This window comes from Balaenoptera borealis (genome assembly GCF_965194805.1).
Source record: "Balaenoptera borealis genome assembly, chromosome: 2".
Taxonomy (NCBI): domain Eukaryota; kingdom Metazoa; phylum Chordata; class Mammalia; order Artiodactyla; family Balaenopteridae; genus Balaenoptera; species Balaenoptera borealis.
The window spans coordinates 100,290,704-100,305,440 of record NC_138867.1 but is presented as its reverse complement, the minus strand read 5'-3'; the positions used below and the strand labels follow the sequence as shown (position 1 = coordinate 100,305,440).

Below are 14,737 nucleotides of genomic sequence, written 5' to 3'. Positions count from 1 at the left end.
ATACATAGTCTAGGTGTTAATTCTGTTCAAACAAGATATGGTCAAAATATGAGTTTTTAAGCAATAAGCAAAGTTAATTACATCATAAGATTTTTGAAGTTAAAATTTATAAAACTAAAAAATACAATTTGTTCTACTTTTACAATTCTGATCTTCTGGAAGGAGGTTTATCATTTAATTCTTAAGCATGATTGTCACTTGATATAGTATCTGAAACCACTGCACTATATTGTATGGTTTAAATACAGCGAAGTTATTCTACTCAGTTGTTGAGGCAAGGCTTCCAAGGCTGGACTTTGAGTATTTATCCACTCAGTTTGACCCCAAACACCTATTCCCTTTACTCCAGTTACCCAGATGTTATCATTTTCTATGTGTGCCATGAAGTGAAAAGTTCGAACTCACTGGATTAAAATAGTTACAGTAAATAAATAAATACATATTATTTATTGTTTTATGAACCCACTCAAAATATTTTTCCATTAGTTTGAATAGCATATCAAAAATGTTATTTAGGTACCAAATAAAATATGAGGCATATATCCCACCCCACACCTACTACTTTTTTATCTATTATTTTGTAGAAGAAAATATAAACATATATTTTTCCACAGGATCATGGGACAGGGACGATGGTATGCAGAAGATCCCCCTTGCTGGTCTTTCCTTTGTCACCCTTTATTTCAGCTAAACTAAAATGAACTTTTCCTTTCCCATCTACTTAACAGTACCACCTTGCTTTGGTGTGTCAAAGAAAAATTTATCATAATTAAAATTCATGTTGACATGACTAAATGCTTGGCATGTATTAAAGTCGTTTGGGCCAAAATAGTTCTTTGTAAATGGTGAAGAGGGTCAAGCATAGTTTTAGTTCTTCCTGTCCTACAAACTAGGCCATCACCACCACCTCCTTTCTAGATACCTAGTGAACCTCAAATTCTTTCTGCTCCATCCCATCAAAATAAATCCTCAAGACATTACCTAATAAACTCCTTTAAAACAAGATATAAACTTGTGATGATCTCAATAACTATCTCTCCCAAGTATATATATTTTTTATAAGAGGAAAACCTTTAAAAATGTTTCAGATATTAGTATCAGGTTGATCAAGTATTCTAGGCAGGAGAAATCTTTTCAAATCCTTGAGTTTATACTAGTTAGGCAGCTAGCTGACCCATGCGTTATTCCTACAACTGTCTATGAGTAGTTTAAGACTTGGAGAGTAAAAATACAACGTGATGGAAGAAGGAACTATTATTTTCTTCAAAGGGAAAATGAATTTGTGCCTAACTAGCTGTTCCTCTTGAATTAGCTAGCCTCCTATCATTCCTGGTCTGGTTACTTTTCCCCATGTCCCAAAGCCCCAATCCTAAAGTCAACAACATCACCCAGAATTGGACATTGGGTACTTTTTTAACATAGAAATAAAACAGTAAGTAGGACCACTAGTCACCATGTCTGCAAGAGAACTGAAAAACTAATATATACTTCCTTGCTCCACAGCTTGACCACCACTGCTTTCCAAAAAAAGGATTATAAATATTCTATTTTTCACATTTGGCAACCGTGAAAATCAAGATACACATTTAGTGCTATTTCTCTCTGAAATATACCACTCTTTACATAGAGCTGTGCATAGAGGAGTGAGACATATAAAGTTTCTGTCCCTTGCACACAGGTTAGCAGAAGACAAAGACGAGGTTTTGACTCACGGCCATTGAACAGCAATTGTTAAGGGTGAACTGAGAAATCAGAAAAGACAGACGAACAGCTAAATTTACTAACTCAAATCCTAACCCAATTTGTATTCAACCTAGATAGAATATTTTTCAAGAAAAAAGGTAATATATCGTACAAACCGTTCAAATACCAAGTTTAGGATTATGAGTTCTGTTTCCCCTATAACTGTGAACTGCCTTCAACAGTCTTTACATTGAGGGAGACAGGGAGACGCTTGACTTTCCACGACTTGGGCTTCTACTGGGTGAGTGAGTTCTCCACTCCACATCCCTTCACCCAGAAGAAACAGTCAGAGTAACAATTTTTGCTCCAGCCCCTTACTGCTTCCTCCATATGAGGAGCTTTCCACACAAGGAGGTCACAAGCTCTAGACTTGGAAATGAGGAGAAAAGTAGTAGGAGTCACATTTTGCCTTTGGATCCAAGCTGCATGTTCCCATCCAATTTGAACTCTAATAAAGTTGCTGTTCTTTCACTCTCTCTTGGATAAGAGATGAATAATTATGTTCTCCAGCACACTTCTAAACTGGAGTAAATAAAAGACAATTCAAGCTTTCAGGTTTACACTTTTGATTCACCAATCATTACAATTTTTTTTGGAAAAAACACCTTCTAAAGATCATCAAATATTTTAAGCTATAAAAATAAGTCCAGAGTTCCCAATTCTCTGACCAAACTTATTCAAGATGCAAGACAATCTGCTCAGCTAGGAGGCTGCCCTCCTCTAAGCTCAGGGATGATGCAACACATCTGCGGTCACTAAAACCACTTTCAAATTGAACTGCCTGATGTTTGTAAAGAGCAATGCCTTTAAAATGTCATAAGAGCTACAAAAAAAACTGGAGAAAACTGTTTATTCCAAACAAATATTTTCACTTCGTCCACAGCAAAGGTTTCTGCTTAATTCAAAGACCCTGAATTAGAACAGCGCACAGGCCAAGGTTACCGCTCATGTAATAAAATGTTAGACTGAAAAAAAGACGGTAACCAGGGAGCTTCATGTGAACTGTGATTCCATAAATCAGTCACTGGATTCAACAACCTCACTGCAGTTTAGTGGAAACGAAAGGCAGGTAATCTCCTGAAACCAAAAATAAGAAATAAGGGGAAAAGCATGTCAAGTCTCAAGGCCTCCAGCACCCACCCCATCACCCCCGGCCCTCCCCACTGTGGCCCCCTCTTTCCCACCACCATCCTAACCCTCACACTGAGACCCTCTCTTCCTCATCTTTAGCCTCAGACTCCACTCAGGCACACAAAGGGAATTCTTCACAGGATTTACCCTTCTGCTTTCTCTTTCTTTCAGATCATTTAGTTGACCTAAAATTCACAGTTGGTGAGAACGTTTGAAAAACTCCTTATCGGGTAAAGTACTACTAACCTAATCCTGGTTAATAATAAAACATTTTTAATATCAGGCTGATTTAACACAGTAAATGGTCTGCATATTGAAAGAATGAATAAGCAATTCTCTCTGAATTAAAATAGGCAAGCATTTCTTCCTAAGGTTCTTGTAATAAAAGCAAAGTATTAACTAATATGAAAGGTTGTCTGTAGTCATCTCATTTCTTTTCCAAGATGCACCATTAAAGAAGTATCATATTATCACTTATATGTGGAATCTAAAAAAAAAAATGATACAAATGAACTTATTTACAAAGCAGAAATAGACTCAGAGACATAGAAAATAAACTTATGGTGACCAGAAGGGAAAGGTTGGGGGGGGGGGAGGGATAAATTAGGAATTTGGGAATAACATAATATATACATTACTATATATAAAATAAACAACAAGGACCTACTGTATAGCACAGGAAACTATACTCAATATTTTGTAATAACCTATTCTTTTTCAGATTCTTTTCCCGTATAGGTTATCACAAAATATATCACAAGATCTTCCCTGCAATTGCCAATTTTTAAAATATATAAAATCTTAGTTTTACCATCAACTGTTGATTAGAATAAACTTCTCTGTACTTCAGCAACTAATCTGCAAAATGGGGATTGACCTTGTCCAGATGACACATTTCAGGTGCATGTATAAGGACAAATATAAAAATAAGAGGCTTAATTCTTCCTACTGCAAATAAGAGAAGAAATTTCCTTTCCTTCCTTTTCTCTCTGAGCATTTAATTTAGAAACCTTGCTATTGTAAGTACTTTCTTCTCTGTTTGAAGTGTATACAAATCCTCTTGAAAACTAGATAGGCTTTTTGTCAGCTTTGTGACCTAGGAATATCTTTCTCTAGGACCTGGGAGCCATCTCTTTGAAATGCAAACATCAAGAGAGATAGCACCCCTATACCCCAGTTTCAGTGACAGAGTAGAAGTCTAATTTTGGTGGGCCTCTTGCTCCAGGTGCAAAACTATCTCCTGTAATAAAGATATGAGAAGTTTGGTTTTCCTCTGGATAAAGTTAATTAGTTAACACAGATGGTCACCTCAATTACCAGGTGAAGTAAGGATGATCTATGTGTGACAAGTGGCGGTGTCAAGTCCTCTTACTTGAGGACTAGTTATAGTTTATCTTGAAAAAATGCACGTAGTGGGTTGTCTTTGCTTGACTACAAAAAGGGTGAGATTTCTTTCCGTCCTTTCTAATCTGTTAGTGGATTACCTGTGATATGTCTCACATTCTGGTTTAATAAAAGTGTTTCTTTCTCTACAACCTTTGTGGAAAGGATTTCCAGGTTGGGAGAAGATTTTGGTTTAAATTCTGTTTCCCCAACACATGGAAAGAGCCATGAACAAACCCTCCAAGTGGCATATGGTTATGGCCAGTGTGGGGTCCCAAAAAGAGTGAAATAACACACATGAGCAACTGAATTGACCATTTTGGCTTCATTGCCTCATTTGAATAATTAACCCAACCAAATATTAGATGCATGTTCAATACTCAGTAAAGTCCTATTGATTGTTGAGACATGCTATTTTAAGTGTGCCACTATTCCTAAATTTACTGGCTTTTGTCTTATTTAGCTCTAATTAACCAGTCATCCCCTATAATGGCTCTCCATTAATTTCATATGTCTATCCTTAATGGAGGTCATAAACTAGTTAGGTCATAAACATTGACTAATACAAATTCACAGAAGTATTTCATTTACCTCCACTATGTGTGAAAAGGATTTGAACTTGAATGCCTTTGGGTTTATGACCCCTGCTCTAGAACATCATCCTCCTCGTCATGGTCATCAAGATATTAGCTAATACTGCTTATGCCTGCTTCGTAATGGGCACTCTTAGTACTTCTCCTGCATTAATTTCCTTAATTCTCACAACTACCCTTGGATAGATCTTATTAGAACCTCCAATTTACAGATGAGTTGCTGAGGCACAGAAAAGTTAGTAACCTAAGGTCATAAAATTTGTAAAATATGGAGCCAGAATTCAAACCCTATCTAACGATCTGGCTCTGAACCAATGACTTCAACAATTCCATAATGCTCCTTATGAACAAAAACCCTAACTTTATCATGCCACCTAAGGGATGCACAATTTTCCTAATTGTTTCTGGTTTATCTAAGTCTGATTCTGTTCCTATAAGGTAAACTGGCACAGAGTTCCCCTTTAGTATATTTCTGGTTTCTAAATACTAACATAGGCTCAGATTTTGAGCCCTTAGAATACTCATTGCAGTCCTGGAAGTGATGAAGGAAGTACAAAGTCAGAGAAGCCTGTGAATAACTGTCCTGTGCTTTAGCATCTTGTTGCCCGGATATAAATTTCTTATGCAGCCACTGAGATCCCACACTGGTTTAGAACAACAGAATGATCACCTATCTAGTGCAGTTAAAAAAGATGTGATATTTTATTCATAATATTTCAAAGGGTAAAATAATAAATCTCCATTGCACGGTAGCACTTCTTTCTAACAATCCTTTTACCAAAATACTCAGGAAGATTCTGGAGATTAAACCAAGTGGTCACTAGGGACTGAGTGTTAACATCCATGAAGGGCAGAATGAAGAGATGGGGCATGAAGAGAAATGTTACAATTGATACCACAGCTGTAAGCCAGGACTCACCGAGAACTATCACCACCCTGAAAGGGGGGAATAGAAAAACTCCAAAAAAGAAGACTATAAAGAGAGCTTTTCTCTGGGAAAGAAAAAGCAAGACCTTGGTGGGAAAGCCCAAGCCTGTACCTCTCATGGGTTTAGAACCAAAACATACAGTTCCTTAAAGGTGCGGAAAACTCTTGAGCTAAAAATTTAATGTAAACCTGGCACTACCCCTGAGGTGTCTGTCAGAAGCAAATGTAGGGCCATTCTGCAGTGAAGCTCCCAAAATCCAAGCCACAAGGAATTTTCACAGAAAAAAACAATCCACACTAAAAATAATCTCACATTTTAAAATTATAAAGCTCATAAGGAAACTATTTCCCAAGACACATGAATCTTGAGACTAAGCATTAAAAACCTTTGGAGACAATTATCACTATAGAAAAAAATTATTTCAAAATCTGATCTCTTTGATGAAAGTTTAAAAAAATGCCTAATGGAAAAAAGTTGGAGTATCCCTCCCTGTGTTATCCTTACCCAACCCTAGAACTAATTCAAGTTGAACTTGAAGCTCATTCATTATTACTTAGAAATGTCTGACTCTAATCAAAGTAGGGTGTTCAGTTTCAGTTGGCACTTAGGTCAACACGATATGAAATGGAAAGTCATAAATGTTAGGCCAGAGAAAATCCCCTTTGTCTTTTTCTCTGAGAAAGTTGGCATAGAATTATTTTATTTCTAATATTACTCTTTTGTTGAAGTCTTCTCAGCTTAGGCACTAAAATTTGCCATTCTTACAAATATTTATATAAAAGTCCATGCTGTGTTTACCTTTATGTTCACTCAGTAAATACTCAGTGAAAGTTTACTGTGTATTTGTTCTAGATGCTGTAGACCGGCTGCTCAAGTTAGAGGGCAAGACTGAAAATAATTATTAGGAGTTAAACTCAGCAAAGAAATAACACCCAAAGTCAAGTCTATCACTAAATTCTCCAAGGGGTGAGTATATACAGGGAAGAGCAGAGTCCTGAGGCATAAAGCAGTGATTAAAGTTCAGGAGCAGTAGGAAAAATCTAAGCTGAAGAGAAAGAGTCACATTTCAAAGAGGAAAATGAACATAAGTTATTAAAAGATTCAAGAAAGTACAAAATTCAATGTCAGAACAACGGGAAACCAGGGCCATTGAACTTGGTGATTGGGAGATCACTGGAGATACTCATTAAACAGCAAAAATTAAGACCTTTACAAACAGGAAAAAAATGAGTGGTAAGGAAACGGTGACAATTAGTAGAAAGCATTCATTCCAGAAATTCAGCAGTAAATAAAGATGATGACAGCTGTAGGGACAGCAACAGGTTATAAAAAGTTGCCTTTGAAGGAATGGAGTAAAATTAAATCAGTAAAAACTGATGACACTAATTCAAGAGGAGGTAACTAAAGTAACTTCCTTCAGGTATTAGAGTCAAAGATGGAGGCAGAGTACAGATGAACTGGTTTGCAAGACAGAAACAGAGACACAGATGTAGAGAACAAATGTATGGACCCCAAGGGGGGAAAGCAGGGTGGGAGGGGGTGGGATGAATTGGGAGATTGGGATTGACATGTATACACTAATATGTATAAAATAGATAACTAATAAGAACCTGCCATATAGCACAGGGAACTCTACTTCACTTTGCTGTACAGTACAAACTAACACAACATTGTAAAACAACTATACCCCAATTAAAAAAAAAAAAGATGGAGGTAGAGGATTAACAATGAGGAAAAGAGACAGCTCTTCATTGGGCAAGCTCTCACAGATGTTAAGACATCATATGAAGCAATACAGAAGCTCCTGTGAGAGGGGCTCAATCAGCACTGCAGTTCATAGTCCTCTGTGGTGGAGGAGTGGATGAGGGAAAAGCTGTGGGGAGGCCGTAAGGCTGCACGGAAGAGAGACAACAATCTGTGCGGTAGACCACAGCTGGAGGACCTTGGCTGTCCCTGAGATACTTATGAATGAATGAACGAACGAATAAATAAATAAATAAATAAAACTAAAATAAAAAATAAAGCACCACTAAGAGGGAGTGAATCAGGTCCACTAAGTTGGCTAGCAGGGTGCTCTCCCAAAATTAACTTGAGCAACTGAAAATGAGGCCTCTCATTATTTACAAAGCAAGAAAAGCTAACACAGAGCTAAGTGAGCTGGAGCTACTCCCACCCAAACAAACAAATAATCAAACACACAAACAAAAAAACAAGAAAAAAATTTCTAAAAAGTAATTATATAACACTTCAGTAAACAAAATATTTCTTTTTTGTATATTCTTTGGAAAGTATTATCATAAGCAGTTTTACCTTTTCTTTTGCGTAGAAGAAAGACCCTTAGCTAAAAACACTTCTACAAAATTTGGATGTCAGTGAAAAGGTGAGGAAGAGGGAGCACGAGAGTATGTGCTTGGGTAAGAAAACTAAACCTACAAGAATGACGTGAGGCCCAAGGAGAGGCACTTCACACATGGCCCTGAGTGAGAGCAAAACTCAGAGTCTATTAGCACTGAGGATTCACTTGCAATAATTAGTAGAACATGCAAAGGGTCATCAGTGATTAATATAATGATTTTTCGTATGACAATTATGATGAAGCTCGTTGTGTGTAAATATGACTATAACGCAGATTTTAAAAACTAAAGTATATCAAATCTTTATCCCTGCTCATTTTTAAAAATTCTAACTCAGGCTAATTTTTCCTACACACTGAGTCATTTCTGAGCCATTAGTTGCAAATGTCAAGTCTTTTAACGTAGACAAAAGAACCCTGTCTATTACTCATATCTAGACAATATTATTTTGTGCCAGGGCACGTATGTTTATTTGTTTGATTTGTTTTGTTTTGTTGTGGTTGTTTTGAAATACAAAGGCAGGTTTCTCAAGAAATACTCACCAGAGAACAAACCAATGCTTCCTAAAAATGACAAAAACCTGGATTGCTCTCTACAGGCAGTGACTTATTTATTTTATCCACATTTGCCAGCTTGAAGCTGAATATTTTATATCCACCTGCTCAGGTGAAAAATCAGCAACACTTATTCCATTGAGACTCAGAGATAAAAAGCAATTTGATAAGTTTACCGTATATTCAATCACCAGCTTTTAGCTCTGTTTGGTATTATTTTGAAAAGTCTGATATGCTTGTTAGCAAAGCACAACACAGATTCAACAATTCCCCAGATTGTCTTTATGATTTTTTGTTCTCTATTTATTTATTTAATGGCTTTTTATAACTGTGCCCATTCTTGAAGCTTTGAGGCACACACAGATATGTATGTACATGCACACACACAAATTTTCAGCAAATAACTGCAATGACATCAAAGAGAAAAATTAACAAGATTTAAAAAAAAAGCATTCTTGCATTACCTTCCCATCTACATAGGCGCTACAGAAAAAGCAGTATTTCAAGTTCAACTGGAATCCCATGGACACAGCCTTAGGATACTATTATTGCATAAAAAGACAGGTCATCTCTAAAAAGACGGAAACATAGACTCAAGGATTCCCTCTTCGGCGAAAACTTTCCTAACCACATTGCAACAACTAACCGTTAGAACTTGCATAATTACCAAGGATAATCTCCTTTGGAGAGACTCTTTTTTTAGTTTAACAATCCTTGGCATTTCATTTAAGTTTCTATAAGTCATTAAAATACTGATTTTTATCTTGGTTTTACTGTTATTACTAGTATAGAAATTCTAGGAAATATTAAAAGGTCATTTTTCCTATTTTTCCCTGTGTAGGGGTCCCCAAGACCACACCCAAATTCAAAGATTCACTAAGAAGTCTCACAGGACTCAGCATACCGCTGTGTTCATGACTAATGCTTATTAAAGCAAAAGGTTACAAAACAAAACCAGCAAAGGGAAAAAGCCCATGTAACAAAGTCCAAAGGAAACCAGGTACAATCTTCTAAGAGTTCTGTCCCAGTGGAGTCGTACAGGACTTAATTCCACTAGCATCAAATTATGACAACACATATGCAGTGTTGTCCACCAGAGAAGTTCCTGAGACTCCACGCCCAAGGCTTTATGGGAGACTGGTCGCATGCTCCCAGAAGTAAATCAGGTGTGCCACATAAACCATACTGTTTGCACAAACAGATTGGGCACAGAGAGCCACTCTTTTATTAGGTAGGGAATAATGGGAACATTCCAGAAATCCAAGTTCCCAAATACCAGCCAAGAGACAACACTGTAAACAGTCCTTTCTAAGGACTGTAGCCTCAGGCCTGCTATGTTAACGCTTTTCTGACCATACCCTTAGAGATGGGATGGCCACAGTTTTGTGTCTAAAGCTGGAACCCTGCAGAAAACTTCAAGCTTTGAGGTGGGGGAGGGGGGGAAGATGTAGATTCATGGAAGAGTATTAAACTAGATTTTCTTTGAGGAAGAAGAGATGACAGTATTGAATGAAAAAGGAACAGCCCAGTGTGTCTTCTCTGAGATGAAGAAAAAAATGAGGATGGCCTTTTAGCAAGTAGCAGGGTCCAATGTTCAGCTCCAACACAGGATTGAGTATGGTAGCATTTTTCTTGAGGGCAGGTGATACATATGGATACCTTGCAATCTAAATATTAAGGGCTTAACTTTAAAAACCAAATCAAAAGAAACTTGAGCATATCCTTGGCGAAAAAGAGCAGAAATACCTCATGCTCTTGTGGACTTGAAATTCAAAGACCCAAGTGACAGACCTGATATACTGAAGACCCATGTCCAGGTTTTCTGAGTTGTATTATTTTTCTGGGGTTCTTATATGACTCCCAGGAAAAAGAATCCTCCCCTTCATACCATCAACCCCACCAAAACATTTTTAAAAGAAAAGGAAATTGATATTGGCCATCTAGCCAGAGTTAATTTTTATATGAATTTAAGAAATACAATTATGTGATTCTCTTTGAATCTCCTTTGGTAGAACAAAATCATTCCAGTTAAACACGTAATTACATGGAAACTTCATGAGGAAGTACTACCAACTTATTTACTGCTGAAGAAACTGAGGCTTAGAAAGATTGAGCAACTTGCTTGAGGTCCTAGAACTAGGTATTAGTAGATCCAGAGCTCAACCCCATTCTTGCTGCCTTCAGAAGCTATTCATGTGACAGCAGTACTACAGTACAGTACACTTTTTTTTAACATACACCCTAAGAGAATTTAGAAAAAATGGGCATGCCTCATACATACATTTAAGATGACATCTATTTTTCACTACAATTCAAGTAATTATAAGGGATGAAATGCCCTATGTATTATATTGACACCACATATATGATTGTATTATTCTTTAAAATATACCCAATGGAATATAAATGTGACTGAAATTTGATCATCATCATCTGTTTGAAGAATTAATGAATACTTTTTTAACAGTTGGAAGTTTTGAATCACTCCTCTTTTTCTTTGACATGTATTCCATTCAACGTCACCAACAGAATTTTATCCTAACGTAATCATTTTTATGCTTAAACAACTTTCATGGATCATTTTATCCTACTCCATAATAAAAATATAAGGTTCTAGTAATGGATAGTTGTTACCTCCGTGGAATGCTAGGAAGTAAAAAAAAAACTTTTTTCCTGAATGGCCAGTTTGTTGTTTAGAATGACTTTTCTCAGATAAAACTGTTGCTTTTTTAAGGAAACATTACCATTACACTCATTTTCTCAGCACCAACGCCAAGATTTCAAATCGCCCTTTTGCTTGGAAGCCTAAGGGTTTCTGCACCCAGAACAAAGCAACACTTTAAGGTTGCAGTGGGCAAGAGGTTTATGCCTCTCTACAATGAAAGAAAAGGCTATTGTGAAACGTACAGAAGATGAGAGGCCACAGCCCCGCGCACACAGCTTGACCGCAATCACACCACTTTAGGGCAGACCAATTGAAGAATAAAATACAAAAGAGAGTTGAGAAGTTAACAGTGAATTGTCTTAAAATAATCTGAGGGCCCAAATGCCCCCGGGAAAATCTTCACAACCCTCTGGGAGTACATGTACCCTTGTTTGAAGAAACATCCTACCTATATGCTAGCTTTTAATATTGAGATATTACGTTGTGGTTCTTGGGCTAATTATATTTCTTCCACCTTGCGTGTAAAATGGTTCAGGCAGAAGTTGTGTCTTCTTTATCTTCTTTAGCAATGTCCTATAGTACCTAACATGGCATTTACTACGTAGTACATGCGAATTAAATATTTGTTGGATGAATAAATGCATGCTGTTACAAAGTAAACAAAACGTAGCTGAATGTCATACATTAATGAGTTAAAGCAGATTACAAATAGTATTTTTAGTAGGATCTCACTTTGGTCAAAAGAAGTATGTACAAATATGTGTACATCTGTATTGGCAGATATTTCTAGGTGGCTGAATTTTTGGCCACTTTTTTTTGGTAATCTCTATTTTCTGGTTTATCTACAACCGACTTACTTAAGCTTTATAACATTTCATAAAATGCACAAACAAACAAAGCGATAAGTAGAAAAGATAGAACATCTGTTTAGGGAGTAATGTCCTGGAAACGGATGCACGCTGTCCTCAGCCCCAACAAAGGAAAACTGTTGGTTAACAAAGAATATTATGTCCTCTCTCCCTGATTGTCAGACAAACCATCTTGGCCTTGAGAGGGGTCTGGGCATTTAGTTAAATGACAACCCACACTCAAACGCACAGAAACTCTGGCACGCATTTTACCCATGTTCAAGAAGTAGCTTTTTTAAAGAATAGCTGCCTTATTGGTTAAAACACTGAGGAAATTTGTATTTCTCAGATATAAAAATCCAGTAAATTTTCCACAACCACTTGGCTATAACAAGGAAAACACTTTAAGTTAGAAATGCTCCTAGCATATTGATCAGGAAAGAAAATGGATTTATCCTTAGGTGTGCAAAGACCAAACATTCTCAATTTCACATTATGGTATTCTGTTTAATAAAGTGAATTTGTTAAACATATAACTAAACATTATTTACTTTTGATGAGTTTGAAGGATTTTTCATATAAATAAATTCACAAATCAAAAAAATTTAATTGAATCAATAATAGTCACGTATTAAGGTAAATATGACATTAATATTTATCTCATTTCAAACTACTTCTGAATTTATATTATTTTAGACATCTAGGAAATTAACAGAAAAATATTCTGACATAGCTCAAAATTGATTGTTTTTTTTGTTGCCGCCATTGTTTTAATATTTTCCAGTTTGAGCAGATAGATTCTGCAACAAACTGAATGTTTATGACCCCCCAAAATTCATATGTTGAAACTTAACCCTCAGTGTTATTATAACAAAGAATATGACATCTTCTAACCTCCCCTCAATTCACAAAGTAAGAAATAGAACATAAAAATAGGAAAATAAAGCACAAAGAATGGAAACTACAGAAGGGTGTCATTACATGTCAAATCTTTCTAAACTTTCAACTAAAATTTCTACTAGTTACATCACAGGTGGGACTATGGACGAAGGGCTGAATCACATCCTCTCTCATGCCCTGGAGAAAGAAGACTGAGAAGCCCAGGAGGTGAGTGAACAAGACCCTAGAATGAACATACCACTGCTCCTACAAGGAGAGGGGAAGCAGCTGAGAGGAAAAACATAACTAGAGTCTGTCAGAAGCCACGGAAGACCTTCCTGGCCTTCAGGCTGAACTGAGAGAGGCATCTGAGCCACACCATCTCCTGGCGTATAGGTGACTACACGTTCCTAACTGCTGGTTGCCAAACTAAACATGAAAAGAAACTCTTCTAGACAGAGAAAGGCTCTCCACTGCAACTCCATCTGAGTACTTCTGAGACAGGCCTGGGACCTGGGACCCTTTGCTGCAGTGCTGTAATGCTTGCACTCAGACACACCTCTCCTCAAGCCACAAAAGACAAAGAAATTGCATGGGACTCAAAATACCTGCATGCATGCACAGTTGGGGCAAATTCTGGACCAAAAGATACAAAAAGACAAAAAACCCAACTGCCGTTTCTGAAGAGCCGGGAAATAACTGGGTGTCAGGAGCAAAAGCAGGGTACTGCTCGTGCCCCCCTGCACTCAACACCACAAAGGGGTGGGCAAACCACCTCAGCCACCCCTCCGGCCTGACCCCTGGACACTCCCCTACCCTCACCCCAAATAAGGAATGAGCTTGCCCCACCTTGGGGAGCAAGCAAGGGAACCTGTTACTTGTTTTCGTCCCCTCCTGCAGCCGGCGCAGGGGCCCCCATAAAGCCTTGCCTGAATTTCTTGTCTGACCTCGAGTCAATTTCTGTTGATTGGGGAAGGCCAAGAACCCTGGTCGGTATCACTTTGATCAATGCCTTATCTCCCTGCATCCCACCACCACACAGGAACCTTGGCTTCTGGATTTCTGATCTAGAAAATTAATTGACAATGTGAAATTTCATCTTCATTTTCATCTAGGCATGCAGTACACAGAAATGGACATGGATTTCTTACCAAACTCACTTCATCTGCCACTATGAACAAATGTAGACTTCCTTCTGTAAGGATAAATAAAGAAATAAAAAAATCTTAAGTTATGTGAAGCAGTTCAAATGAGAGATGACTCTGCAGAATCAGAATTAATAATTTCCTGATTAATAAATTCAAGAAACTACTAATTTAGTATAATAACATATTTTTTATTGGTTATCCATATAGCACAGGGAACTCTGGTCAATATTATGTAACAACCAAAATGGGAAAAGAATTTGAAAAAGAATAGATACATGTATATGTATAACTGAATCATTTTACTGTACACCTGAAACTAACACAACACTGTTAATCAACTATACTCCGATATAAAATAAAAAGTTAAAAATAAATAAATAAATAAATAATAAAATTAGAATTAAAAAAACATATTTTTTAAATGTTTTGAGTTTTCAACAAGTTTCAAGAGAACATTGCATCCATGAAATTAGATCAGATAGCCACCACAAGAAATATACATATATCTGAA

At 36.9% G+C, this 14,737-nt stretch overlaps 1 protein-coding gene and 1 long non-coding RNA gene across 2 annotated transcripts in view; one reads left to right on the top strand and one right to left on the bottom strand.

The window, feature by feature from the left end:
* LOC309622617 overlaps positions 1 to 14,737 on the top strand; it is a 620,423-nt gene that overhangs the window by 307,198 nt on the left and 298,488 nt on the right. The gene's annotated exons all lie outside the window — the stretch shown is intronic.
* The window catches only part of LOC309622496 (uncharacterized protein), a 188,679-nt gene that overhangs the window by 114,351 nt on the left and 59,591 nt on the right, over positions 1 to 14,737 (bottom strand). The window contains exon 4 of the transcript XR_014240911.1: positions 14,230 to 14,273. The gene's annotated coding sequence lies outside the window, so the exon portion shown is untranslated. The remainder of the gene's footprint in view (positions 1 to 14,229; positions 14,274 to 14,737) is intronic.